This window comes from Bufo gargarizans, chromosome 5, assembly GCF_014858855.1.
Source record: "Bufo gargarizans isolate SCDJY-AF-19 chromosome 5, ASM1485885v1, whole genome shotgun sequence".
In the NCBI taxonomy this organism is placed as follows: domain Eukaryota; kingdom Metazoa; phylum Chordata; class Amphibia; order Anura; family Bufonidae; genus Bufo; species Bufo gargarizans.
The window spans coordinates 130,800,021-130,827,692 of NC_058084.1; the positions used below are offsets into that span (position 1 = coordinate 130,800,021).

The window sequence follows — 27,672 nt, forward strand, 5'->3', positions numbered from 1 at the left end:
TGCTATTACCTGCTGATGAATCGCCAGACCCCAGTTTCTGGCAGCATTCCTGAGGAATCTTAAAGGTGTTTTCCAGGATCCTAATCAGAGGCGTTGCTAGGGTCTTAAAAGATCGAGGGCCCAAGCCCCAATAAATTTGGCCCAGTTCTTTATATTGACCCACCCCCACACACCGCATTTTGCTGTACTTTCTGTACAGTAGCACATACCTGTCACATCCAGTGCCTCCAGGTGTCATCTCATCTGATGTAGATCTTCTCTGTCATCATCTTCTTTCTTCATTTGGTCCATACAACTTCTTTCAGCCGCACCTCGTCTCTGCAGAATGTGACACACGGACATCATAGCTTCCTCACATTTCTATCATCATCCCCCAACCAATAGTCCCCACAGTGTTATCCTGCTGCTTGCTGTGCTTCCCAATACCCCCCAAATACTATCCTAAAGAAAAATGAGTGCTCCCATAGTAATAGTGCTCCCTATTGTCCCACCAATAGTAATTCCCTTCTAGAATGCCCTCATTAGTAATACTGCCCCCTACAGTGCCCCCAACAGTGATGATGCTCCCCAAGAGTGCCCCCATTAGTAGAAGAGCACCCCAGTATTAATAATACCCTCACAGAGCCCCAGTAGAAATAAGGCCCCACTATTGTTCCCCCAGTGGTAATAACCCTCACTACAGACTCCTCAGTAGTAATACGGCCCCCCATAGTGCTTTTAGAAATAAGGCGGATCTATAAGTCCCTCCTATAGAGCCGCCAGTAGTAATAGGAATGCCCAATGTCCCCTGTATTTATAATACCCCTACAGTGCCCCCAGCATTTAAACTGCCCCCTACTTTTATAATGCTCACCCTGAAGTGCTCCCAGTATTTATAATGCCCCCTGCAATGCCCTCTGTAGTTAAATTCCTCCCTCCACCATACAGTCTCATGTAAATAACATCATATTATCTCTCCTGCCTCCTCCAAAATACAGTACCATGTAAATAACATCACTCTCCTCCCTTCAGCACCTCCAATATATAGTCCCATGTAATCAACACTATTTACCTCCCTCTGCCATAGAGTCCCATGTAAATAATATCAGACCATCTCTCCAGCCCCCTCCAAAATACAGTCCCATGTAAATACCATCACCTCCTCCCCAGCCGGTTCAGGAAATGTTTTTTTACAGTAGAAATTAAATTAATGAAGTTATTATGAAAAGTCTTGCGAGACTTCGCAAAGTAATAATTTCGGCTCATAGGAGCCAATACATTCTAATACTGTACGGAGCGCTTGCTCTGTACAGTATTCAAACTAAGTATTATGTGAATTGACTTGGGATGTTTCATCCGAAGTCGATTTGCTCATCTCTAATACAGTCCATGTAAATAACATCATCCACTTCAACAGCTGCCGTCAACATACAGTCCCATGTAAATAGCATCACCTTGCCCCTGCCCCCCCAACATTCAGTCCCATGTAAATAACATCACTCTCTCCCACAGCCGCCATCAATATACAGTCCCATGTAAATATCATCAGACCCTCCCCCAGCCCCCCAACATACAGTCACATGTAAATAATATGACCCATTCCCACAGCCGCCATCAACATATATTACCATGTAAATAACATCACCCCCTCCCCAACCGCCTTCAACATACATTCCTATGTAAATAACATCCCTCCCTTCAGCCCTAACATACAGTCCCAGTTAAATAACCACAACTCCCAGCATTCCTCTGACTCTCCCTTCACTTACCTCTCCTCATATAGCAGACATCACCACAGCTTCTTCACCCAGGTCTTCTCCTATTCACTGCTGTCCTCTCCTGCACTGGTCACATGATGGTGACATCTTTGCAAGTCTTTCTCAACCACTGTGGAGCTGTGTTTCCTGTCCCATTCATAGTGACAATTCCAGTTCCAGAGGCTGCAGGGAACAACTGGTCGGCAGAGTGCTGGGTATCAGGCCCTTACAGATTGGATATCAATGATCTATCTTGAGGATAGGTCATCAGTATCAGGAGCCTGGAAAAACTCTTTAACCCATTCCTGATGAGCAATAGCCTCCAGTTCACTATTTTTCTTGTAGATTTTTGAAAAGATTTTAATTGTGTCTCTAAAGTTTTAATATATGGCATAAGACACAAATATACAGCTTATACTAATAGTTATTTTCAAGTTTTGATGTTACCTCCTCTTAGAGGTTCTATGTCCCAAAATCTACCTGCACTGCTTAGGCTAGTTTCCACCTTCCATTTGCAGATCTGGCAAGCTGTTCAGGCAGAGAACATATTACATTAGATTTTGTTCCGAATGAAGTCAATAGAAAACAATTTACGTACTTAATGTATGATGTAATCTAGAATAAACACTATGAATGGGCATTCATGAAATTTACATTCATCTACATTGCAGTAAGAAAAGAAATCAGCACAAAGAGCACTCAGTTTAAATATTTTAATATACTTTCAGACAAGTCATTTAAAAAACATAGATTATCACATAAAAATAAAAGCTTTACAAATACAGAGAAATGTTATTAAAAGAAAGGCTGAACATCAAGTCAGATAAATTCTTATATAAATAAAATGCTTGTCTTTGTAATATGTTATATCAATAGGAACTGAAAATGTACTTACTGTAATTTAACAAAAATGTTGGTCAGTGTTATTAAGCTAGTGAGTTTTTAAGGCAAAAGCGCCCTCTATTGATAAATATGAGATATTAACATTACATGAAATGAAACTAGATGAGAATAATTTATTCTATTCCGCCTTTATAAATTCTAACTTAATATACAGAAATCTGACTTATAAATGCATTTATCTATCTCATTCACTTCTGTACTGCTATTGTTATCCAGCTATTTGTACCATCATGGTATGATCAATTATCATTGCTGATATCTGCATTGTTATAGCCTAACGAAATACTGAATATACACATACACACCAGTTGTTTTACTGTTTATCACTTGTGTTTTAGGAAAAAAAGATAGCAGTGCTGGATCTACCATAAGACAGAAGCCAACAGCTTTCAACAGGTTTTATTTACTATGGGGTCTGGAGGGTTTCTGGCATTTTACCGGACAGAGCTTTCAATGCAGATTTTAACATACAGTCACCTAAAGAATTATTAGGAACACCTGTTCTATTTCTCATTAATGCGATTATCTAGTCAACCAATCACATGGCAGTTGCTTCAATGCATGTAGGGTTGTGGTCCTGGTCAAGACAATCTTCTGAACTCCAAACTGAATGTCCGAATGGGAAAGAAAGGTGGGCTACAACAGCAGAAGACCCCACTGGGTACCACTCATCTCCACTACAAATAGGAAAAAGAGGCTACAATTTGCACAAGCTCACCAAAATTGGACTGTTGAAGACTGGAAAAATGTTGCCTGGTCAGATGAGTCTCGATTTCTGTTGAGTCCGAATTTGGCGTAAACATAATGAGAACATGTATCCATCATGCCTTGTTACCACTGTGTGGGCTGCTGGTGGTGGTGGTGTAATGGTGTGGGGGATGTTTTCTGGGCACACTTTAGGCCCCTTAGTGCCAATTGGCCATCGTTTAAATGCCACGGGCTACCTGAGCATTGTTTCTGACCATGTCTATCCCTTCATGACCACCATGTACCCATCCTCTGATGGCTACTTCCAGCAGGATAATGCACCATGTCACAAAGCTTGAATCATTTCAAATTGGTTTCTTGAACATGACAATGAGTTCACTGTACTAAAATGGCCCCCACAGTCACCAGATCTCAACCCAATAGAGCATCTTTGGGATGTGGTGGAACGGGAGCTTCGTGCCCTGGATGTGCATCCCTCAAATCTCCATCAACTGCAAAATACTATCCTATCAATATGGGCCAACATTTCTATCAGCACCTTGTTGAATCAATGCCACGTAGAATTGAGGCAGTTCTGAAGGCAAAAGGGGGTCCAACACCGTATTAGTATGGTGTTCCTAATAATTCTTTAGGTGAGTGTATAAACCTATGTAATAAACTTAGCACAATCAATTAGGTCACCTCCTCATAGAATGCACAAAATCTACATAATCTCATCCCAGGAAAGGAGTCAAAAATACCTAAAATGTATGAACGAATATTTTATTAATGCATGTCACTAGTAGTGTTGAGCGTGAATATTCGTATTACAAATTTTTATCGCGAAAATCAGCACTTCGAGAATTCACGAATATTTAGAATATAGTGCTATATATTCGTAATGACGAATATTCTGGTTTTTTTTGTGTTTTTTTAACACAGTACACATCAGGTGATCATCCCTCCCAATAGAAAAGTTACCTACCCCTTGTTACGGCCAGAGGATGTGGATCCTCTGTGTCAGCTGATAGAGGACTGGAATTAGTCCAATATTGCTGACTGCTGACTCTCAGAGACAGGACCCTGGTGTCTGCACCTGTTACCTTAAATGCAGCTACCTGCAGTAGTGTGAACAGAGTCCAACAAAGGCAGAATAAAGGAACAGATGGTCTTTACTGGCAGACAGTATTCAAAAGTCACTTGACAGGTACAGGCAACACAAAGTTCAGAGCAATATAGCATGCAGATATAAGCAGTCTCATAGGCAGCGCAGGGTCTGGATCCGGGCAGACTTACAGGAGGAGATGGACAGATGCGTAATCAGGCAGTGCAGATATAAGCGGTCTCGTTGTCAGGCAGTGCAGAGGTCTATAATCCAGGTGGTCCAATAAACAGACGGCAGGCAGATGCGTAGTCAAATGAAGCGGAGGTCAGAATCCAGGAAATCCAATAAACGGACACAGTGGCATGCTTCAGCGGGAGTCAAGAGGTACAACAACCACGCTTGGGCACTTCATGATGAGTGAAGCTGCCTTAAATACAAAATAGTCCCACCTCCGGGTGGGGATGGTAATCAGGAACCAGCTGCCTACTCCTATAAGAAAGGGAGAGGTGCACGCGTGCGTGCTATAGCTCATCAGATGACACCTGGCAAAGAGGACTGATGCGGCGGTATGCTGGCGGGCACCTGCGTCTCCTACAAGGTAAGCCAGTACTGGGACCCATAGTGATGCAATGTGTAGACAGCGATCTGCCACCCTGCCGTGGAGATGCAGATCCCATACTGACACCCCTTCACTATATAAATTAAGACACTCCTCAGCAGGCATTTTGTGGAGTTTCATATGAGGGAGAGAGGAGCTTGAATACTGTGCAGTGCTTTTTCAAATTACATTCCAAATCGCATATAAATATCCCTGATAGTTAGTGTTAGATAGTAATAGGGAATTGTGTAGCTGAATAGCTGATAGGGTCCAGTGCAGGGTGTAGTGTAGATTATAAAGTTAGTTAGCTGAAATATATAATCCAGATAGTAACTTAGTGCTAGATAGTGTAGGTTATAGAGATAGTTAGCTGAAATATATAATCCATATAGTTAGTGTTAGATAGTGTATGTTATAGTGTGTGGCAGGAAAATAAATGGGCAATGTGCATGTGAGAGAGATTTCTCTGCTGTCCATACATACATGCTACAGACATAGTGCTGTGATGTCCCAACAATACTAAGTTCAACAATCAGTATTATGTTTTCAGACCTGATTAAAGGTGAAGTTGTATGTATTGCGCTAAAATATTCGAATCAATAGTGGCAATTTGTGCGATCTCGAATATTTTGAAAAACTCTATCTGCATATAAAGCTATTGTTATGACATGCATGGAATTTTAATCTAAAACAGTGCTGATGTGCAATTACTTACCATGATCAGGAGTTCTTCCTCACTATCTCGAAAGTTGCTGCAAACCATTTTCATCACTTATGTAGCTAATAATGCGTGCGTGAGTACGCACGCGCGTGCATAATAACGCAATCGAAAAGAATATCACGAATATCATGAAATCACGAATAGTTGGCGGTCTTCACTAGTTAAATAAAAGGCAGCTCTGGGCTAATTGGCCGGGTAGGTCTTGACCACAGCATGGTCACAACCTGACCGGATCATGACGGTGCCGTGCAGAGGCTAATTACATAAACAGCAGTCCACTGAAGATATAGGAACAGATATCATAAGATAAGAGTTTTTGCACTAGAATATTGTGTGCCTGTGCCATTTTATTCTGTGTCAAATTAATGACCAGTACATGTTTGTAATGGTAAATCTGTGATTTTATTTTTTTATTTTTACAAAATGGTGTATTGTTTATTTTTTTGCTTAATACCTTAAGTATTTTACACCACGTTTTAGACCACATTGGAGCTGGAATAATTTTTGGCACCATTTACCAAAAACATTTTCTCAGCTGCTATTTAACTTTGATACGCAACCAGCAAAGATATAATTGAATTGCAAAAATAACTTTTGGATGCGAGTGGCTCAGCTGGAGATTCACGCATCCCATTACCATTGAAGTTTAATTGTGATTGTCGCCATTTCCAAGGTTTCCTTAATTAAAGCTGTATATATTTTTAAGTGCAACCCGCTCTATTTACAAGTGAAAAGAAAAAAGTATTGTTTATCATAAATCTTCTGAAAGATGAAGCTCTTGTTTGGGTCTCTCCATATATGGAAAAGGATAATGATCTTTTGAACCATTTGAATGACTTTATCACTGATATGAAACTGCGGCAAAGTGCATAATCTGTGGCAAGGAAAACCTTTTAGTTGCGAAGTTTACGGCAGAATTTTGCCGTTAAATAGCTGATACTATGTAGAATTTAGCAGGGCAGAAAAGTCAATTTCGGCAATGACTTTCTGAGTAAGTGAAGAATAAACTTAGCATAGTGGAAACCCTAGATGATATTGAGAACTTTATTCAATTGTGTATCAAAATTGATCATAGGCTTACTGAAAGAAGGGAAAAACTGTGGGCATTGGAAAATAGTCCTGCCTATTCTTCTACAACTTACTTCCTCGTAGAAACTTATTAGATTAGTTTGACAAGACCAATCCCTCATAAACTTGTGCTGACATTATGTTATACACTTATTTTCATAGAGATACATCAGAATAGAAGTTTTTGACCCCTATTTTTGAAAATCGGCACCACATTTGGAAAGGGCCAGTCCTGTGGAAAATATCTTATCATTATAGAGTCCATGAATATCAAAAATAAGGGTCTGTCTATTACATTTCTTAACTCTCTTAGGATATTGTGGTGTATGCCATCTGGACCCAGTGATTTGTCTATTTAAATCTTTTTAAGACACCACTACACTTTTTCCTGGGTTAGACAGGCCACATTTAATGGGGAGTTTACTTTAACACTCTGTATTTAAGGCATTTGCTTTTTCCTCATAATTCTGTATAACTCCTCTCTCATCACTCTTTAAAGGGCCAGCATTTTCAGGTTTAAAATTTTTATAATTTATATATTGGAACAACATTTTAGGTTTAGTTTTACTCTGTTTAGCAATGAGTCTGTCTGTTTCCAGAGTGGCTACCTTTATCTGTCTTTTACATATTCAATTCTTTTCCTTATAGTTTTTTAGTGCTTCTTCACTACCTTCCTGTTACATTGCTCCCTTTACACTTCTATCTATCTACATTGGCATTTTACTGCTCCAAACTCTTTCTTTCCCATAACATATGTACCTCTAATAGTGAACATTTAGGATGCTTTTAAAAATACCCCATTTTCTGTCTGCATTTTTATTTTTGAGAACATTGTCCTAGTTAATGAGCTAATGCCCTCTCTAAGCTGATCAAATTTTGTATTTATAAATTGCCTTAAACCTGTTTCTTCATTGCCTGAGAACTCTTCAATCTCTGAACTTTCGGATAAAGACTTGCTACCCCATCATATAGAGTATTTCAAGATATTTGTGATAAGATGAATATAAGCAACCTCCACAACATCCATACAATTGCCTAATGCAACTGCTAACTGCTGTTAAAATACCTTTTGGTCCTACAGTCCCTGACAAAAGTCTTGTCGCTTGTGTACAAATTGACCCAAGAAATGGGCCATTTTAATCCCAACAGCTTTTCTAATAATGTTTCAGTGCAAAACGAAACTGACAAAAAGTATTCTAATATTCACAGCTTGGTAAAGCCCATTGAGTCAATTTTTGCCAAGACATAAGTGTTGTTGCCTTGTCATATGAGCTTCACCTGTGACTAATAATGGATCAATTAGGTCTCAGGTGTGTATAAAAAGAACCCCAGTACACTAGACCTTCACATCAACTGCAAACCTCTGCAAACATGCCTAAGATTCACCCGGAGGGGGGCGGAGCCTAGCCACCGACTGAGATGGACGTGTGAGGCTGCAGCTCCTCCATAATGCACCCCCAAACCACCCGTTTTAGCAACAGAACAACCACAAAAATGGGGAAATATAACAAGGAACCCCAGGGAGACCTCACCAGCTCCTCCAAGCAGATTGGAAACTAACCTGAACTCCAGAAGTACTGGAAAACCCAGCCAGAGCATCCAGCGGGGTCTGCACCCATGATGGTGCCGAGAGCGGGAAGCGCAGGAGACTCAGCTTCCGATCTTGAGAGTCTAGTGGGGAGTGATCAATGTGAATCAGCAAAAGCTCCAATCACCAAAGCTTTTCTAAAAAGACCATCTTCCAAGTTATGAAACCCAATAATGGAAGAATTTACTGAAATCAAGACAGACCTGAGGCAGATGACCAGATGGGTTGATAGCCTAGAAACTAAACACACAGAAATGGCGACCCTGATGGAGTCCATGCTCTCCCGCACCGGTCTGCATACTGAGTACATCAACAAATCTCTCCTCCTCATTGAGGACCAAGAGAACAGGAGCAGGAGAAAAAATGTCTGAATAAAAGGTCTCACCGAACAATATGCTCCAGAGGCTCTAAATAAGGTGGCCAAGGAAATATTCTAATCCCTACTGCGCCCGAGACCCAAGCAGAGAGAACCGCCGAGAGCCATCATTTGCGGCCTCCTGTCCTATGTCGATATTACAGAAAGCGAGAGAGAAGTCGCAGATCCAGTATGCAGGAAAAGAACTACAAGTCTACCAGAATGTAGCCCCATCGACACTGACGAAACGACGTATCCTGCGGCCACTTCTAGGGGCCCTGCGAGAAAGAAACCTGCAGTGCAACTGGCTGTTTCCATTCGGGTTAGCAGTTTGGATCAAAGAAAAACGGTTCACTATTCACGTACCGAATGACCTGGATCGAGTGTGGAAGGCGCTGAACATGGATCCGCTGCCGGTTCCGTCCTGGCTGCCCCTGTCTCAAGGAGAGGATCAGCCTGGATTCTCGTCCGGAGGACAGGAGACGTCTCCTCGCACCATCAGGACCCTGAGACTCCGGAGAAGCAACCCCAGCAACCCGAACACCGGAGATACCCGAACGGAGCCAGAAGACGAGATCTTGCCATAGGGCATATGGACTCCCCGCAGAGTGGGCCTACCACCTATGATTCAAAACACTAACGATCTACTGCATTGGCGACCCTCCCGAAGGGATGAGCCTCTTACACTCCTAAGTGCCTTAAGCGGTCCTTACACCTTGTTTTCTCATATTGCCCCAGCAGACGGCATCAATATATTCCAGGGCTTTCAACCACCCCCCCTTCTTCCCCCCACCTCCCCTCATACCCCCCTCCCTCTCCTTCCCCCCCTAACCTCTCCCCCCCCCTTCTCCCCTAGCCCCCCTGCTTGAAGGCGCAATACACACCGGAACACTGGAGTTCACGTGACACTCTGGACTCCACCTCTGTTGACGACCTCACGTCTTCTCTGAGACCATGCGCCGTGATCTCGCTAACTGGCGAGCTGCAGGAGTTTGGATACAGACTGAGTGGAAAGGGGCGATAATAAAAGCCCAACAGATAAGTCTCTCCTCTAGTCTAGCCCGACGCGATATTAAAAATAGCGCTCCCTCGAGCCGTGAACTGAGCCCTCTTTCTGAACTGAGGGTCCCCTCAGCATGTGATCGTTGCATATTGATGAGCCCTTGCTTATTATAGGTGGTGGCCGGATGGTGGGATCCGGTATGGGCCATGGGATGTATACGGCCCCTGTTTTCCCCCCCTTGTGCCCCCCTCTTCGCCCCCCCCCTTAGACTTTGGTGGTGGGGTGGATGGAGGGGATGGGACAAGGACTCCTGGGGGTTAGCTAGGCGGTTAACCTATAGTATATTAGTGGTTTGGAGCAAGGGGGGTAACGCATTAAGTTAACCAACATGCAACTACAGCCCAGATCACCTCTACATGGTGATCACGGCCGGTCTACACCGTCTCTCCCCTCCTACCTTGTTTTACCCTGTTACATATATGTTGAGATTGCCTACAAGATGTTCTGTTATATCTTTTATTAACCTTTGAGCACAAGTTTATGGGTGGTGCCGAGGGGCATGTCATGTCTAGGCACATTTGTGTTTTCTTCTTCCTCCATTCCTCCCCCTCCCCCCACCTTCTGTCTTTTCAAAACAGAGGGATTTTACCTCACTGATAGATTGTCCTCTTGAGGGTTCACTAGTTTTTTATTTTTCTTGTTCAGGGATCAATAATATTGCTTCTAGTAAAATACTGAGTAATTGAAAAGTATACTGGTCCACAAGATTTAAAGAAGTCTATAAGTGTTTTTCGTGTGTCCTTAGTCTCGTGTATATTCGTGTTCCCCTCCTCCCCTTTTGACTCATACCCCCCCCCCCGCCATTGTCTCCCTTTCCCTTCTCTGACCTTCTCCTATTCCCAGCTGAAGGGGGCTTGGGCGTGGCGGCGTTCGCAGTCTTCTGGGTCATGATCCAGCAGTGATTGCGACGCCTAATGTGAAAGGCCTAAATGAACCCTGCAAAAGGGCCCAGATCTTGTCTCTGCTTCTATTTTATTCCTGCAAGAAACTCACTTCAAGACTGGTAAGCTACCAAAAATTTCCACAGCTAAATTATTACACTGGTACCACTCCACCTTCCCTTCAGCTAGCAGAGGGGTGAGTGTAGCCATTCACAAGCAGCTGCCCTTCAGACATGTGGCGACGGTGGTGGATACAGATGGGCGCTACATCTTTGTCAAAGGCTGGTTATCAGATAACCTAGTGACACTAGCCAATCTGTATGCTCCCAATAGCGGTCAGGTCCCTTGGTTTCCTCCATTAAAGCTCCAGATGGTAGACTCTTTAAGACCACCCCGGACATAGCTAAGACGTTTAGCGATTTTCATGCTAAACTTTATAACCTACCCACCCTCAACCAGGTGTCCCCTGGAAGCTACAAGGAGGCGATGGAATTTTTTTTGACAGATATCTCCTTGCCAAAACTCCCTGCTGATAAAACCGCAGCCTTGACAGCACCGGTCACAGATACTGAAGCACAGGATATCCTCGCCTCCATCCCCTCGGGCAAGAGCCCAGGCCCGGATGAGTATCCTATTGTCTATTACAAGACATTTAAAGACATTTTAATACCACAATTTCACGCTCTATGTAGCCATCTTCTTACGGGAGGAACTCTTCCTCTGCAAGCGTTAGAAGCACATATAACAATAATTCCTAAATCAAATAAGGACCCCACATTATGTGAAAACTACAGACCGATATCTCTGTTGAACACTGACATCAAGTGGTGGGCTAAAATACTTGCTACGAGGCTCCAATCAGTACTCCCAGATATAATAGACGGAGAACAAGTAGGGTTTGTGCAGGGAAGACAGGGAATGGAGAATACTAGATGCCTCTTGCACCTAATTGACTGGGCGGGACTGAAAAAACTACCTTTAGCTTTACTGAGCACAGATGCAAAGAAAGCCTTCGACAGGGTTAGCTGGCATTATATGTCTGCAGCTCTGTCCAGGTCCGGCTTCTCCGCCCAGTTGACTGGTGCAATACTGACTGTCTACTCGGCACCCTCGACTAAAATACGGGTGAATGGATCTCTCTCCCCCTCGTTCTCAATATCCAATGGCACCAGGCAGGGATGCCCCCTGTCGCCGGCGTTGTTTATAATATTGATGGAGACCCTACTGTGCAAAATCAGACAGAACCCCAAGATAGTAGGACTCACCATCAATAAACGTTCCCATGTTGCAGCTGCGTTTGCAGACGATCTGCTTATTTTGACCTCAATCCCACGACCTCCTTTCCGGAATTGGTCAATATCTTTGAAGAATTTGGAGTCGTGTCCAACTTCCGGATAAATTATGATAAATCTCAAGCGTTAAACATAACATGCTCTCGAACTGTCGTTCAAGACCTCCAACGCACTTCCCCATTCGCATAGGCCAAACATTTGATCCAATACTTGGGGGTACACGTCTCTGTGACACCAACTGACTTATTTGGTCTAAGCTACGTCCTGCTTCTGAAAGACACCCGACAACACTTGCAAAACTTAAAACTCCCATTTATCTCATGGATGGGGAGGAAAAATTATTTAAAGGCCTATATCATAACCAAATTCATCTACCTTTTGCAGACATTACCTATCTGGTTGCCTAACTTCTACTTCACTGATTTAAAAAGGACTTTCTCTTCTTTTATATGGAAGAACAAAAGGGCGAGAGTGGCTTATTCAACCCTGACAAAAGAGAAACGGTTCAAGGTTTTTTGGATTACCGGATATTCGCCTTTATTATAAGGCCACCCAGGTGATTAGGGGACTGGAACTTATGTCGGGTGATCAGAGATCGATGTGCGCCCATCTGGAATCCGCCACCCTTGCATACAGGGAAAAACTAGCTCTGTGGGGAGTTTGCCCATGCTTACATAATTCCACAAATATTTCCTTCATGTGGAGGGCAGTACTGGCGGAATGGTCTAAACTATACACATCCAAAGAACTGAGATTCCCACTCGCCCATCTCCCGCTATCTTTACTCCAAGCGTATATCCATAAAAATGTCACTATACCTCCGGGAGTTTGGACACTTTTACACGACCTTTCGCTCGACACTATTAGAAGCCAACGGGAGAACTAAACTGGACAACTGTCCTAGACATGCCTTCATTGAAGGATATTCCCTTCTTACAGGTCTTAAGCTTCCGAAAAGACATAAAAAAGATCATATTGTCCCCGCCAATGAACACTCCTTTGACATGGCTAGAAGAGCGAGTGGGAAAACGCTTTCCTACCACGAAAGCCCTGTCCAGAATGTACAAACTCCTTCTCTCAGTGACCCCCCCCCCCCCCCATGTCCCATATCTCTGCGTGGAAAGAGGAGCTTGGGGTCAAGTTCTCTCCCCCTGAGACAGCAGCAATCCTTAAAAACTCACATGGCTTCTCACAATGCATTTTAGTGCAGGAAAACTCTTTAAAACTCATGACCAGATGGTACAAAACGCTCAGTTTCTCCATAGGGTAAACCCAGCCACGCCTGAGGTCTGCTGGAGATGCAATTCCGAAACAGGAATTCTGTCTCATATCTGGTGGGGATGTATTAAAATTCGCCCCTTCTGGTGTCAAATTGAGTCCACCATCAATTGGATATGCCCTTCAAGATACCCCATAGAATTGGACCCTAAGCTATTGATGCTCTGGTGCCCATACCATAATTTTACGCCAGCAAAAACGAATCTACCTACACTGCTGCTCACAGCAGCCAGACTACTTGTCCTGCTGAAATGGAAACAAGATAGACCTCCAACATTAACTGAATGGTGGGAAAAAACTGATCAAATCTACAACAGACAGAAATTTCTTGATCTGTGGCAGCCTTGGAGACTGTTTCGTGGCTTTGCTTGAATCCCCTTCACTCTAACTTTCCAGCTTTACAACAGGAACCTTTTCCCCTTCATCCTCCCCTCCCCCCTTCCCGCCCCCCTATCTTCTCCTCCTTCACCCCCCCCCCCTTCCTTCTCCTTGTATGTTTCACCTATCAGATATTGAACACTCAACACATGATATTCAGGGCCTTCCCCTGTCTGTCCACGTCTTTGTGTATATGTAATTTAGTTTGAAACCCAACAATAAGGTTACCAATCAAACTCAGATGTTTATGCATTTGTAATCCAGCATCGTCTTAACTAAGCATACTCTTGGACGTTTTCTGAGAATATCTAAAATGAACCATTATTGTAACATTTACAATGTATTTGTTATACTCGTTATACTTTACTGTGACTGTGATTTTGAGCTTTTGTTACTCGATTGAATAAACAGAAAATTTACAAAGATTCACCCGGGAGAATAAAGTGTTGATTATCAAGTGGCTAAAAGACCAGATCCACTGCTGATGTGGCAGACATCTTCAATGTGTCTCAGCGTCAATTCAGAGGATAAAAAAAAGATTTGAAGAGACTGGAGACGTTTTGGACAAGGCCAGGTCAGGCCGACCCCGCAAGATAACTGCTCGAGAGGACCGTTTGTTGGCTCGAAAATCCAAGGCCAGACCATTTTTCACTGCAGCAGAGCTCCACGAGACCTGGTCACCTGAAGTCCCTGTGTCAACCAGAACAGTTTGTTGGATTCTGTCTCGAAATGGCCTCCATGGTCGAATCAGTGCCCATAAGCCAGCACTAAACAAAAAGACAATTGAAAAACCGTGTGGCATTTGCCAAGGCCCACAGCCTGCTAAAAGGATGGACGCTGGAAAAGTGGCAGAAGGTGGATTTTTCAGATGAATCTTCTGTTGAATTACACCACAGTCACCGCAAATATTGCAGGAGACCTACTGGAACCTGCATGGAGCTGAGATTTACCCAGAAAACAGTGAAGTTTAGTGGAGGCAAAATTATGGTCTGGGGTTACATCCAGTTATAGGGGTGTGCGAGGGATCTGCAGGGTGGAAGGCAACATCAATAGTCTAAAATACCAAGAAATCTTAGCTACCTCTCATTTTCCCAACCATAAAAAAAAGCTAAATTCTGCAACAGGATGGTGCTCCATCACATACTTCCATCTCCACATCAAAGTTCCTTAAGGCGAAGAAGATGCTCCAGGATTGGCCAGCCCAGTCTCCAGACATGAACATCATTGAGCATATGTGGTGTAGGATGAAAGAGGAAGAATGGAAGTCGAAACCAAAAAATATTGATGAACTCTGGGAGGCATGCAAGACTGTTTTCTTTGCTATTCCTGATGACTTCATCAATAAATTGTATGAGTCCTTGCCAAACCTCATGGATGCTGTCCTTCAAGCTCATGGAAGTCATACAAGATATTAAAGGGATTCTGTCATGAGATTTGAGGCCTATAACCTAAACATATGGCCAAGTCCCTTCTAATACCCTGAATCCGAAACTGACCATATTAAATGTGCCTGTGGCTCTATTAGCATATAAAACAGGGAGGCGGCGCTGAGGTGAGGAAGGCGGCTCTATTGAAAGGGAGGGCGGCGATTTCTAGTGGGAAGGCGGCGCTGGGCACCAGACAGAGATGGCTGCAGCCGGGCACCCTCTATAAAGCGACGTCCCCTTGGGCACATTAGGTAGGTGAATGACAGGTTATAAAAACCTGTTTTAAATGCTAATAGAGCCACAGGCACATTTAATAAGGTCAGTTTCGGATTCAGGGTATTAGTAGGGACCTGGCCATATGTTTAGGTTATAGGCCTCAAATCTCATGACAGAATCCCTTTACATTTGGATCTCACAGCACCACTACTTAATTTGCTGACATATTTTTGGATTTGCAGTAAAGTTGTTCAATTTCTGTATAGGCGACAAAACTTTTGTCTTGCCAAAATTTGACCCTTCTGTCTTGATTGAATGATAAATCTTTTTTCAGTGAAACTAATTCATTTCAGTGCATTCAACATAATTTGGGAGGGCTTTAGCTTTTCATATGAGCTATTTCTAACACCAATTGATTAAAAGTCAGGTTAATAGCAGGAGTTTCTACAAAATAGAGAAGCAACAAGACTTTTGTCAGGGACTGTATTTAGAATCGATACGATACGTAGAATGGAAGAACTCCTGAGCTGGGAACTTTGCAAGCATAGCAAATTATGAAAGATCCTAAGTCCCTGGCTCAGCTTCCGTGCCCATAACCCCTTATCCTAGTCCCCTTGACTCCATAAAACTACCAATACTTGAGGGATTCTTGATTAATCAGTGCATCCGTGACTCTGTTTCTTACTTCACTCTAGAAGCGGAAATTGAATCACCATTTCTACAGACCATTGTGTTTATGCGGCTGCCGTAAAGTAAATTTCTTAATGCTTTCTTAATGCTGTTAAATACAGCTCAGGCAAGATAGCCGCCCCATAATTGTGTTCAGGGAAATAGAAAAAATAAATCTGCAGTAAGAAAAAAACTGATTAGAAAAAAAATAGGTACGTATTGCTGGTTTTAAGTAGCAGCTTCTTTAAGGATGGATATAACAGTGACTCTTTGCTTAAAAATCCTTCAAAGAATATCAGTCTCTGCTTCAATGATGGATTCTGGAGGAAATATCATCAATTTTGTGTGCCAGAGCCAAAATTAATTACTGTTTTATGATTAGTCCATGATTCTAAGCTGGCTGGATATTTAGGAATCAAAAAGACTTAAGAACTTCCATCCTGTTCCTTTTGGTGGCCCAGCTTTAAGAAGGATGTCCATAAATATGTTTATTTGTGTTTAATTTGTGCTCAAAATAAAACTCCACGCACTTCTCCTTTATGTTTTCTGCAGCCACTTACCATTCCCTCTTGCCCTTGGGCTCAATTTCAATGGATTTTGAGGTTTATGTATCTCCTTTCAAAGGAATGAACACCATCCTGGTTGTTGTAGATCAGGGATGGCCAACCTGTGGCTCTCCAGCTGTTGTAAAACTACAATTGCCTAGCTGTAGGATGATAGCTGTAGGTAGTCTAGGCATGATCGGAGTTGTAGTTTTGCAACAGCTGGAGAGCCACAAGTTGGCCATCCCTGTTGTAGATCATCTTACAAAGATGGCTTATTTCATTCCAACTCTATAGGAATACCCACTCTAAATTCCTGACAATGTGGTTTCAGGACAAGTCATACAATTTACGGTACTTCTAAATTCTGGAAAAGCTTTTGCTCTGGTGTGGGGATAGGAATAAACTAGAGGTGGGACGAGGAATCCGTCGAATCCACGAATCCCTCAAATCTTGTTGGATTTGAGGGGATCGTGGACTTGAATCCCGACCTCATTTACTAAATTCGAATCCGACAAATCCATGACAGCGGGGATCGGTGCAGTCCCTGTATTCTAATGCACCGGCCACACTCACTGTAGTATAATCTTATTATCTAACCTGCATTGTTAATATATAATAATCCATCTGCATTACTTACATTACAACATTAAGTTCCGTAGCAGAAAGAAGGGAGGAGGCAGGCGCATCACTCACTATGCCATGTGCCTGCACCGCCCACTTTATGAATAAAGCAGGCGGCACGGGCACTTGACGTAGTGAGTGACGCACCGCCTGCCTGTCCTCCTGGCCTGCCTCCTCCCTCCTCTCTGCTACGGAACTTAATGTTGTAATGTAAGTAATACAGATGGATTATTATATCTTAGCAATGCAGGTTAGATCATAAGATTATACTACAGTGAGCGGGGCTGGTGCATTTGAATACAGGGACTGCACCGATCCCCACTGTCATTCCTAATCCAGATGCCGGCCCCCAGCCCCTGTAGTGTGGGTCATTCACACAGCAGGGACCTGTTATGGGGGATCTGTGGATGACACATAGCATAAGATGCTATATATGTGTCATCCACAGATACCCCCATCACAGTGCCATCCAGAGATCCCCCATAACAGTGCCATCCAGAGATCCTTCATAACAGTGCCATCCACAGATCCCCATAACAGTGCCATCCAGAGATCCCCCATAACAGTGCCATCCAAAGATCCCCCATAACAGTGCCATCCACAGATCCCCATAACAGTGCCATCCATAGATCCCCCATAATAGTGCCATCCACAGATACCCCATAACAATGCCATCCACAGATCCCCCCATAACAGTGCCATCCACAGATCCACCATAACAGTGCCATCCACAGATACCCCATAACAATGCCATCCACAGATCCCCCCATAACAGTGCCATCCACAGATCCCCCATAACAGTGCCATCCACAGATCTCCCCATAACAGTGCCATCCACAGATCCCCCCTTAACAGTGCCATTCACAGATCCCCCCATAGCAGTGCCATCCACAGATCACCCCCCCATAACAGTGCCATCCACAGATCCCTCCCCCATAACAGTGCCATCCACAGATCCCCCATAGCAGTGTCATCAACAGATCCCCCCCCCCATAGGTGTTTGGATCACTTTGTTTCTTACACCGTTCACACAATTCTCATGTATAGGATTCGAGATTCGAAAGATTTGATCGATTCGAGAACCTTTTCGGATAAAAAAAAAAAAAGAATTCGTCCCACCTCTAGAATAAACTTATCATCTGCCTTTCATCCTCAATAAAATGGACAAAGTAAATAAAACATTACCCTTAACATGTTATAACTTATCTTCAGGATGACTGGTATGTTTATTTACCCACAGCTCAGTTTGGATATAATAATTAGTGATGTCCCGAACTATTCGCCGGCGAACAGTTCCCGGCGAACATAGCTTGTTCGCGTTCGCCGCGGCGGGCGAACATAGCTTGTTCGCGTTCGCCGCGGCGGGCGAACATATGCGATGTTCGGACCGCCCCCTTACATCATCATTGAGCAAACTTTGACCCTGTACCTCACAGTCAGCAGACACATTCCAGCCATTCAGCAGCAGACCCTCCCACCTCCTGGAAAGCATCCATTTTAGATTCATTCGGAAGCTGCATTCTCAGTGAGAGGAGGGACAGTGCTGCTGCTGCTGATCTAATAGGGAAAGCGTTAGCTAGGGCAGTGTTCTGTGTCCACAGACTCATCTGCTGTAAGGACAGCGTCCTGACAGCACCCCAAAAAGTCATTTTCGGGGCTGGTACATCAGTGTGCTTTTTTTAAATTTTTATATATATATATATATATATATATATATATATTGCAGTTGCCTGCCCGTGTGTGAGAGGGTGCAGGCTCAGTCACAGACAGTACTGTGTGCACACCATTCTACCTTGCAGATTAAAAAAAATTAAATGTAATACTTTTCTGTGATATAATCCCAGTTGCAAGCACGGGTGTGTCAGGCCCACACAGACTGTACTGTGGCCACTGGCTAGGTCTCCACACATACCGTTACAGGGTGTCACTCACTCACAAATACCTTGCAGATAAAAAAATTATATTTAATATTTTCCTGTGATATAATCCCAGTTGCAAGCCAGTGTGTGTCAGGCCCACACAGACTGTACTGTGGCAACTGGCTATGCCTCCACTCATACCGTTACAGGGTGTCACTCACTCACAAATACCTTGCAGATAAAAAAAATCAATTTAATATTTTTCTGTGATATAATCCCAGTTGCAAGCCAGTGTGTGTCAGGCCCACACAGACTGTACTGTGGCCACTGGCTAGGCCTCCACTCATACTGTTACAGGGTGTCACTCACTCACAAATACCTTGCAGATAACATTTTTAATATTTAATATTTTTCTGTGATATAATCCCAGTTGCAAGCAAGTGTGTGTGTCTGGCCCACAGACTGTACTGTGGCCACTGGCTAGGCCTCCACTCATACCGTTACAGGGTTTCACTCACTCACAAATACCTTGCAGATAAAAAAAATCAATTTAATATTTTTCTGTGATATAATCCCAGTTGCAAGCCAGTGTTTGTCTGGCCCCAGACTGTACTGTGGCCACTGGCTAGGCCTCCACTCATACCGTTACAGGGTGTCACTCACTCACAAATACCTTGCAGATAAAAAAATATATATTTAATATTTTTCTGTGATATAATCCCAGTTGCAAGCCAGTGTGTGTCAGGCCCACACAGACTGTACTGTGCCCACTGCCCACCACTTATATAGGGTGGCACAGTACCTTGCACGCATAGTACCACTTATCTATAAAAAAATGACAGGCAGAGGCAGGCCACCCCGCAGGGGCCGTCGTTGTGGTGCTGTGATTTCCACTGGCCCTGGAATAATGCCCAGTGTTTAGAGGCCACGTACCCTGAACCCAAAAAATTTGGAGAAAATAGTTGACTGGCTTACACAGGACACCCAATTTTCAACAGCTTCCGCTAAGAACCTTGACGCACCATCCTCCTCCAGCTCAGCTTTGGTCACCTGCTCTCAATTTACCACTCTCCCGCCCGCCGCCACCACCACCACTACTACCACAGCCACCACAGCCGCTTCACTTGATCCCTCAGAGGAGTTATTTACACATCAGTTGGATGAAATTAGTGATGCGCAACCATTATTGCCAGAGGATGTAGATAACAGGGATATGTCTTAGTCAGGCAGCATTACACACATGGATGTACAGTGTGATGATAATGATGATGTTGTACCTGCTGCTGCTTCCTTTTCTGAGGTGTCAGATACAAGTGAAGAGGTTGATGATGACGATGTGTCCGTGGATGCCACGTGGGTGCCTGCTCGAAGAGAAGAAGAATAGGGAGAAAGTTCAGAAGGGTAGACAGAGAGAAGGAGGAGACAAGTTGGAAGCAGGGAGAGGTCGTCGCAAGGAGCTAGTGGCACAGTCAGACAGCATGTATCGGCACCCGGGGTCAGCCAGACAGCACGGCAATCAACGCATGCTGTTGCCACCAACAGAATGCCGTCATTGCAAAGCTCAGCAGTGTGGCATTTTTTTTGTGTGTCTGTCTCTGAAAACAGCATTGCCATTTGCAACCTGTGCCAAAAGAAACTGAGTCATGGGAAGTCCAACACCCACCTCAGTACAACTGCTTTGCAAAGGCACATGATCTCACATCACAAACGCCAATGGGATCAACACATGAGTACAAGCAGCACACAAACTCAAAGCCACCATCCTCCTCCTGGTCCAGCATCTTCAGCCACGTCAACCACTGCTGTCCTCCTTGCCCCCTCACAACCACCCGCCACTCCGCCTCTCACCTTCAGCAGTTCCATCTCATCTGCCCACAGTCAGGTGTCTGTAAAGGAAATGTTTGAGCGTAAGAAGCCAATGTCACAGAGTCACCCCCTTGCCCGGCGTCTGATAGCTGGCTTGACAGAACTCTTAGCCCGCCAGCTTTTACCATACCAGCTGGTAGAGTCTGAGGCCTTCCACAGTGGAAGGTACCCGGACTAATTTTTTTTTCAAAAAAGGCAATCCCAAACCTCTACTCAGTGATTGAAAAGGAAGTCATGGCATCTCTGGCATACAGTTTTGGGGCAAGGGTCCATCTGACCACTGATACCTGGTCTGCAAAGCACGGTCAGGGCAGGTATATCACCTACACTGCACATTGGGTCAACCTGCTGACGGCTGCCAAGCATGGAATGCGTGGCTCTGCAGCGGAGTTGGTGACACCGCCACGACTTGCAGGCAGGCCTACTGCCACCTCCTCTACTCCTCCTACTCCATCCTCTTCCATAACCTCCTCGGCTGAGTCCTCTTCTGCAGCAGCGTCTGGCTGCACATCAAATGAATCCTCCCAGCTCCCCAGGGGCTATTCCACATCCCGGATACGACAGTGTCACGCTGTCTTATGGTTGACATGCCTGAAAGCAGAGAGCCACACCGGACCAGCACTCCTGTCCGCCCTGAACGCACAGGTGGATCAGTTGCTGACCCTGCACCAACTGGAGATCGGCAAAGTAGTGTGTGACAATAGAAGCAATTTGTTGGCGGCATTGAATTTGGGCAAGTTGTCACATGTGCCGTGCATGGCACATGTGTTAAATCTCATCGTACAACGCTTTGTGTCTAAGTACCCAGGCTTGCAGGACGTCCTCAAGCAGGCCAGGAAGGTGTGTGGCCATTTCAGGCGTTCCCAACACTCCTAATGTTCGACCACCTGCTCCAACAAGAAAAAGCCGTCAACGAGTATTTGTATGGCCGGGGTGCTAGGACAGCCTCTGCGGAGCTGGGAATTTTTTTGCCACGTTACTGGATGCTCATGCGCAATGCCTGTAGGCTCATGCGTCCTTTTGAGTAGGTGACAAACCTAGTCAGATGCACCGAAGACACCATCAGTGACCTCATCCCATTTGTTTTCTTCCTGGAGCGTGCCCTGAGAAGAGTGCTGGATCAGGCTGTAGATGAGCATGAAGAGGAAGAGGAAGACCTGTGGTCACCATCACCACCAGAAACAGCCTTGTCATCATCACTTGCCGGACCTGCGGCAACACTGCAAGAGGAATATGAGGAAGAGGAGTCAGAGGAGGAATGTGGCTTTGAGGAGGACAAAGACAAACCACAGCAGGCATCCCAGGGTGCTCGTTGTTGTCACCTATCTGGCACCCGTGGTGTTGTGCGTGGCTGGGGGGAAGAACAGACCGTCCATGACATCAGTGCGGAGGAGGAATGGGAAATGAGTAGCTCGGCATCCAACCTTGTGCAAATGGGGTCTTTCATGCTGTCATGTCTGTTGAGGGACCCTCTTATAAAAAGGATGAAGGAGAACGACCTATACTGGGTGGCCACGCTACTAGACCCCCGGTATAAGCAGAAAGTGGTGGAAATGTTACCAAATTACCGAAAGTCAGAAAGGATGCAGCAGTTCAAAACCAAAATAAAAAATATGCTTTACACAGCTTATAAGGGGGATGTCACAGCACAACAGGAATCTAACTGGGGAAGAGGTGAAAGTAATCATCCTCCTACCACGACCACGGCGGCAAGGACAGGACGCTTTACAGATGTGTTGTTGATGGAGGACATGCAGAGCTTTTTCAGTCCTACACATCGCCACAGCCCTTCGGGATCCAGCCTTAGAGAACAACTCGACCGACGGTAGCAGACTACCTCGCCTTAACTGCAGATATCGACACTCTGAGGAGCGATGAACCCCTTGACTACTGGGTGTGCAGGCTTGACCTGTGGTCTGAGCTATCCCAGTTTGCGATAGAATTTCTGGCCTACCCCGCTTCAAGTGTCCTGTCAGAAAGGACCTTCAGTGCAGCAGGAGGCATTGTCACTGACAAAAGAAGTCACCTCGGTCAAAAAAGTGTTGATTACCTCACCTTCATTAAGATGAATGAGGCATGGATCCCGAAGGGACTGACAGTGGGGGATACGTTTGACTAACAAAAGGCCTGATGACATGCCTTGGCCTCAAAATGGTCCCCACGCTGCTGTATTTAATATCTGCATACCGGATGACTTTCATGAATTCTCCGCCACCAACTAGGGTTCAAGCCACAATATTTTAGTCACCTTTCTGCCTGGAAGCAATACCGGCTGCATTGCGGCTGCAGCAATACCTAATTTTTCAGGCATGTGTACATGCCTAATTTTTCTGGCCTCTGGTGCTGCACTGTGGCTGCAAAAACAAAACAAAAAAAAGGCACATACATGTGTCAATTCCCCTTCGTGATCGGTACCTTGTTGTGGTGAAGGGGCTTGCATATCACAATGAAGCGATCATCACCTCTATGAGTGTGTTGGCACACCCCAGATGATAAGGCCGTTGCTTCATTATGATCAGACTAAAAGTGATCGTCTGGATAATTTTTCATAGAAAAAAAACATTAATTTTCTTTTTTTTAAGTTGTATGGTTTTTAATACATAAAATAAAAAAATCATAATAAAGTCTCTTAATAGTTTATTAGAAATAATGCAGACAATTTAAAAAATCCCCATCAATTCCAATACAAAGCAAGTACATAGCACAGAACTAAATTATTTCAGGATGTCGTAATGGTTCGTTAATTCGACAATGGTTAATCAATTCGACACACGTCCCCGGATAGGGGACGTAACAGGGATTAAACTGATAGGAATAGTACTAGTTAGGACACCACTCATATAGGGTGTCACAGCACATTGCTCCGTGCACGCGCAGTGCCCCAACTTCGGAGTAAGAGGACCGACCAAGCTGCTTTTTCCATCTCCCGGTTCCTAAAATCAATTCAGTTTAGTGTATCAGAGTTTGGTCTGTCACTGTGAAGGCAGTCGAAGGTATCCGGCCCAATTTTTTTTTCACAAAAGGCAATCCCTGATATGGGACGTAACAGGGATTAAACTGATGAGAAGAGAACTACAGAAAATACCACTCATATCGGGTGTGACAGTAAATTGCACGGCGCAGACGCAGTGACGTGGATTCAAACAAAGGGGAGGGAGCTAGTGTTTTTTTAACCATCTCCCCGTTTGAAAAATCAATTCAATTCACCTTTCGGGGACCCTTTGTGTTGTACGTGGCTGGGTGGAGGAAGAAACCTTCAATGACATCAACGGGACATGGCTAGCTTAGTATCCAACCTTGTGCAAATGGGGAATTTGCGGTTGGGCAAATGGACTGTTTGCGGTTGTTTGCGGTGCATTAAAAGGGGAGTTTGGTCTGTCGATGTCTGTGAAGTGGGCGTAACTCTTACACTACCTGATCGATACAACATCATACCTGATCGTATACACACACTGGATGTTTTAAACCACGTTGTTCAAAAAATTTTGGGATTGTTAGGTGATTTATGCCCTTTATGGATTAAAACCCAACTCTGCGTCAACTATGTAATTTTCCATGGGAGTTTTGCCATGGATCCCCCTCCGGAATGCCACAGTCCAGGTGTTAGTCGCCTTGAAACAACTTTTCCATCACTACTGTGGCTAGAAAGAGTCCCTGTGGGTTTTAACATTCGCCTGCATATTGAAGTCAATGGCGGTTCGCCCGGTTCGCGAACATTTGCAAAAATTCGCGCTCGCCGTTTAAGAACAGAAAATTTTATGTTCGCGACATCTCTAATAATAATATTATAAAGTCCTTTTTATCCTAATACAGACCATAACCCTGTCTTCATTCCAGGTTTTCCCATTTTAACCACACTTCCAGCATTAACAGAACGTTTAACAGCATTACAGTTCAACAGGTTGCAGCACAACAATTCAAACAGGTTACTGACAACCATCAAAGAGCAACCCCGGCTTTTCATGTAAGGAATAAAGTGTGGCTCTCTACAAAACATTTAAAGTGGCAAGTAACTTCTACAAAACTAGGTCAGAAGTGTATTGGGCCATTTCAAATTTCTGCTCAAATTGTCACCTTACAGTTAAAACTTCCTTATCTATGAATGTCCATTCTGTTTTTAGTTGTTCTTTTTTGAAACCATATAATGAAAATACCTTTCCTGTCAGCCATTTGCCTCCTCCACCACCAGTAAATGTACAGGGTGAAGATGAATATGTTGTTGAGAAGATCTTGTACTCCAGAATTCATCGCAATAAACTACAATACCTAATCAAGTGGAAGGGATATGGGGAAATTTTTGGGAACCAGAAGAAAATGTTCATGCTCCTAGACTTACGAAATAATTTCATCAGTGATATCCTGAAAAACCAGCCTCTAGGAAGTCCAGGGATTGTCTTGGAACATGGGAGTACTGTCAGGATTTAAAGCCAGAAACTCTTGCATCCCAGGAAATAATTATTAACACTGAGCTACTGGTGATCCTGGATAGCTCATTTTCTGAATCTGATGGATAGTTTCTTGCTCCTTGATGTTCTTGCCCTGTTTGTTAAATTTTTTCCAGTCTTGGACTTCCTATTTAAGCCAGACTTTGTCACTTCCTCATTCCCAGATTATTGTGTTCCCAGCCTCTAAGTCTAGCTACTGCTTCTGAGGGTCCTATAAACTGTTGTGCTTGTCTGTTACCGAACTGTTACCTAACTATGCCTTTACCTCATGCTACAAATATTGCCATTGATCTGTTACCAAACTGGGACTGTTATTTGACTACACCTTGTTTCACAAAACTCCAATAATCGAAATAGTCTTGTAACTCTATTTCTAGACCCTGATGATTCCACATATTAGGTGAGCAATTATGTGAATACCATTGCATATGCATGCCCTCAAACATGTTTAAGAACTTGGCCCATGAGGCCGCTAAACCCTTGATGTGAATTTCACTTTCAATAGATTTTTCCAAATGCTCAGTGTCCAGAGAAATACGAGGAAATAAATTGGGTTAAGGTATAATGAGACTTACCTGATAAACATAAATAATCAGTGTGTCCCGACGTGATGGCATAGTGTTCTGGAGAAGGTATACACCATGACGTCATTAAACAGTTAGGGTGCTCCATCATCACGTCCATCAGTATAGCAACACATACACAAATTGGCGCTGCTCCATAACAACAAGACAGCACACAGAAGTGATGAGCTGCAGCCTCCATGGGAGCCACAGAATAAAGAAAGACCAATATTTAATATACATAAAAATAAGGAACAATTGAGGACCAATAAAGATGAGAAGTCTATTTTGTTATTACATATGTAACAACCTAAATATAAAGAACAGTATATAAAATGCAATATGTGACACCAATGCTAAAAATACAATTACCCTAAAAAACTCAAAATACTAATGTTCTATTAATAATACATGAACAAACATTATACTAACAAGTCAAATAGTGAATAATGAAATAAATAAAACCCATCAATAATTCATAATTCATAACTATTAGGTAATGATTATTAAATATCATAAAAATCCCCTAAAATAGTGACATTAAGTGAATAAACAATGTAAATCATATCAAATTAGTAGACATTAGTGTTGGGTGAGCATGCACGGCCTGTGACAGGCGCAGCACTATGACATGACTTTTGCGCTGTGGCATTAGAAGAATTTTGATATCTCTGACTTTTTAGTCTAACTAGACTGTCTATTACTCTGTAATTCCTCTAGTGCCGTTCTATGGAAACAGTAGGTTTAAAGAGCACACCAAATGCTTGAAATAACTTCTTTATTAACTTCAACTTTTCTTCATATATAACATTGCCGCCTCTGCAGCAGATAGTCCATGTACAAAACACGTGTTGAATAAAGTATCATAAAATGGCGGTATGCATAAGATGGTGGTTCACAAGTTCAATCTTGTCATTCAACATAAAATGGAGGATATATTTCTCTCTTCAGTATCTGTACTCTCACTTTAAGTTATTTAAGCACTTTATGATCTCTCTAAAAGGTATATCTGAGGTTAACCAATAGTTCTACTTGCTCCACATGGTTTTCAGTTTGCTCTATACAATTGCTTATGATCTGGTATGAGCAGTTCACAGTTTGTATGGTTGCAATTTGTATGGAATTTGAGTCTCCTATCCAACTCTCTCCCACCTTGGCCTCACATTTTCAGATATGGGCTCGTCCAATCCTAACTTCTGTCTGCATAATTCTTGCAGTATTTATCTTGTTTTGAGGATAACTGGGGCCAAGAATCACAATGGATCATGTATAGAAGCCACTGCGGAAAGAATGGTGCCTCTAGTTGCAACTTTCTATTCAATAGATACTTCAAAGAAGAACTTGTCATTCTCTACTTTCCATCCCAATCCAAGCATGTTCTGAACTGGAAGATGATCATAATTGAGATCTACATTCTTCATTGTGCTGCAATGGTTTCTTCTTGCGCATAACTCTTGGCTTTCTTTTATTAGTTTCATTGCAGATTCTGTGGACTCTAGACCATCATCTTCATAAAAGTTTTTCTTCAGAAAAATTGCTGCTGATGGGCAATCCTTTTCATTCTGATTGGCCAGGTACTTTATAACATAATTGGCGCAACCTGGAGACGATGCTGCTACAAACAAGTGTACTTTCATTCTGTATTCTGCTGACTCTGAATCTGTATCTCCATTCTCCCACGATAGGAACCTCAGGAAGTCTCTATCTTCATTCTTCACATGAAACTGGTAAAACATCTTTTCAACGTCACACATCTGCTACGGGATACTTTCTGAATCTACAGAGTACTCCAGGCAGAGTGTTTGTAA

The 27,672-nt window shown here is 43.5% G+C and overlaps 1 protein-coding gene across 2 annotated transcripts in view; it reads left to right on the top strand.

Moving 5' to 3' along the window:
* Nucleotides 1-27,672, top strand: part of AQP4 (aquaporin 4) — a 153,476-nt gene that overhangs the window by 37,939 nt on the left and 87,865 nt on the right. The window contains exon 2 of one of the 2 annotated variants that reach the window (XM_044293076.1): nt 2,978-3,035. The exons of the other annotated variant lie outside the window; for it this stretch is intronic. The gene's annotated coding sequence lies outside the window, so the exon portion shown is untranslated. The remainder of the gene's footprint in view (nt 1-2,977; nt 3,036-27,672) is intronic. 2 annotated transcript variants of the gene reach the window in all.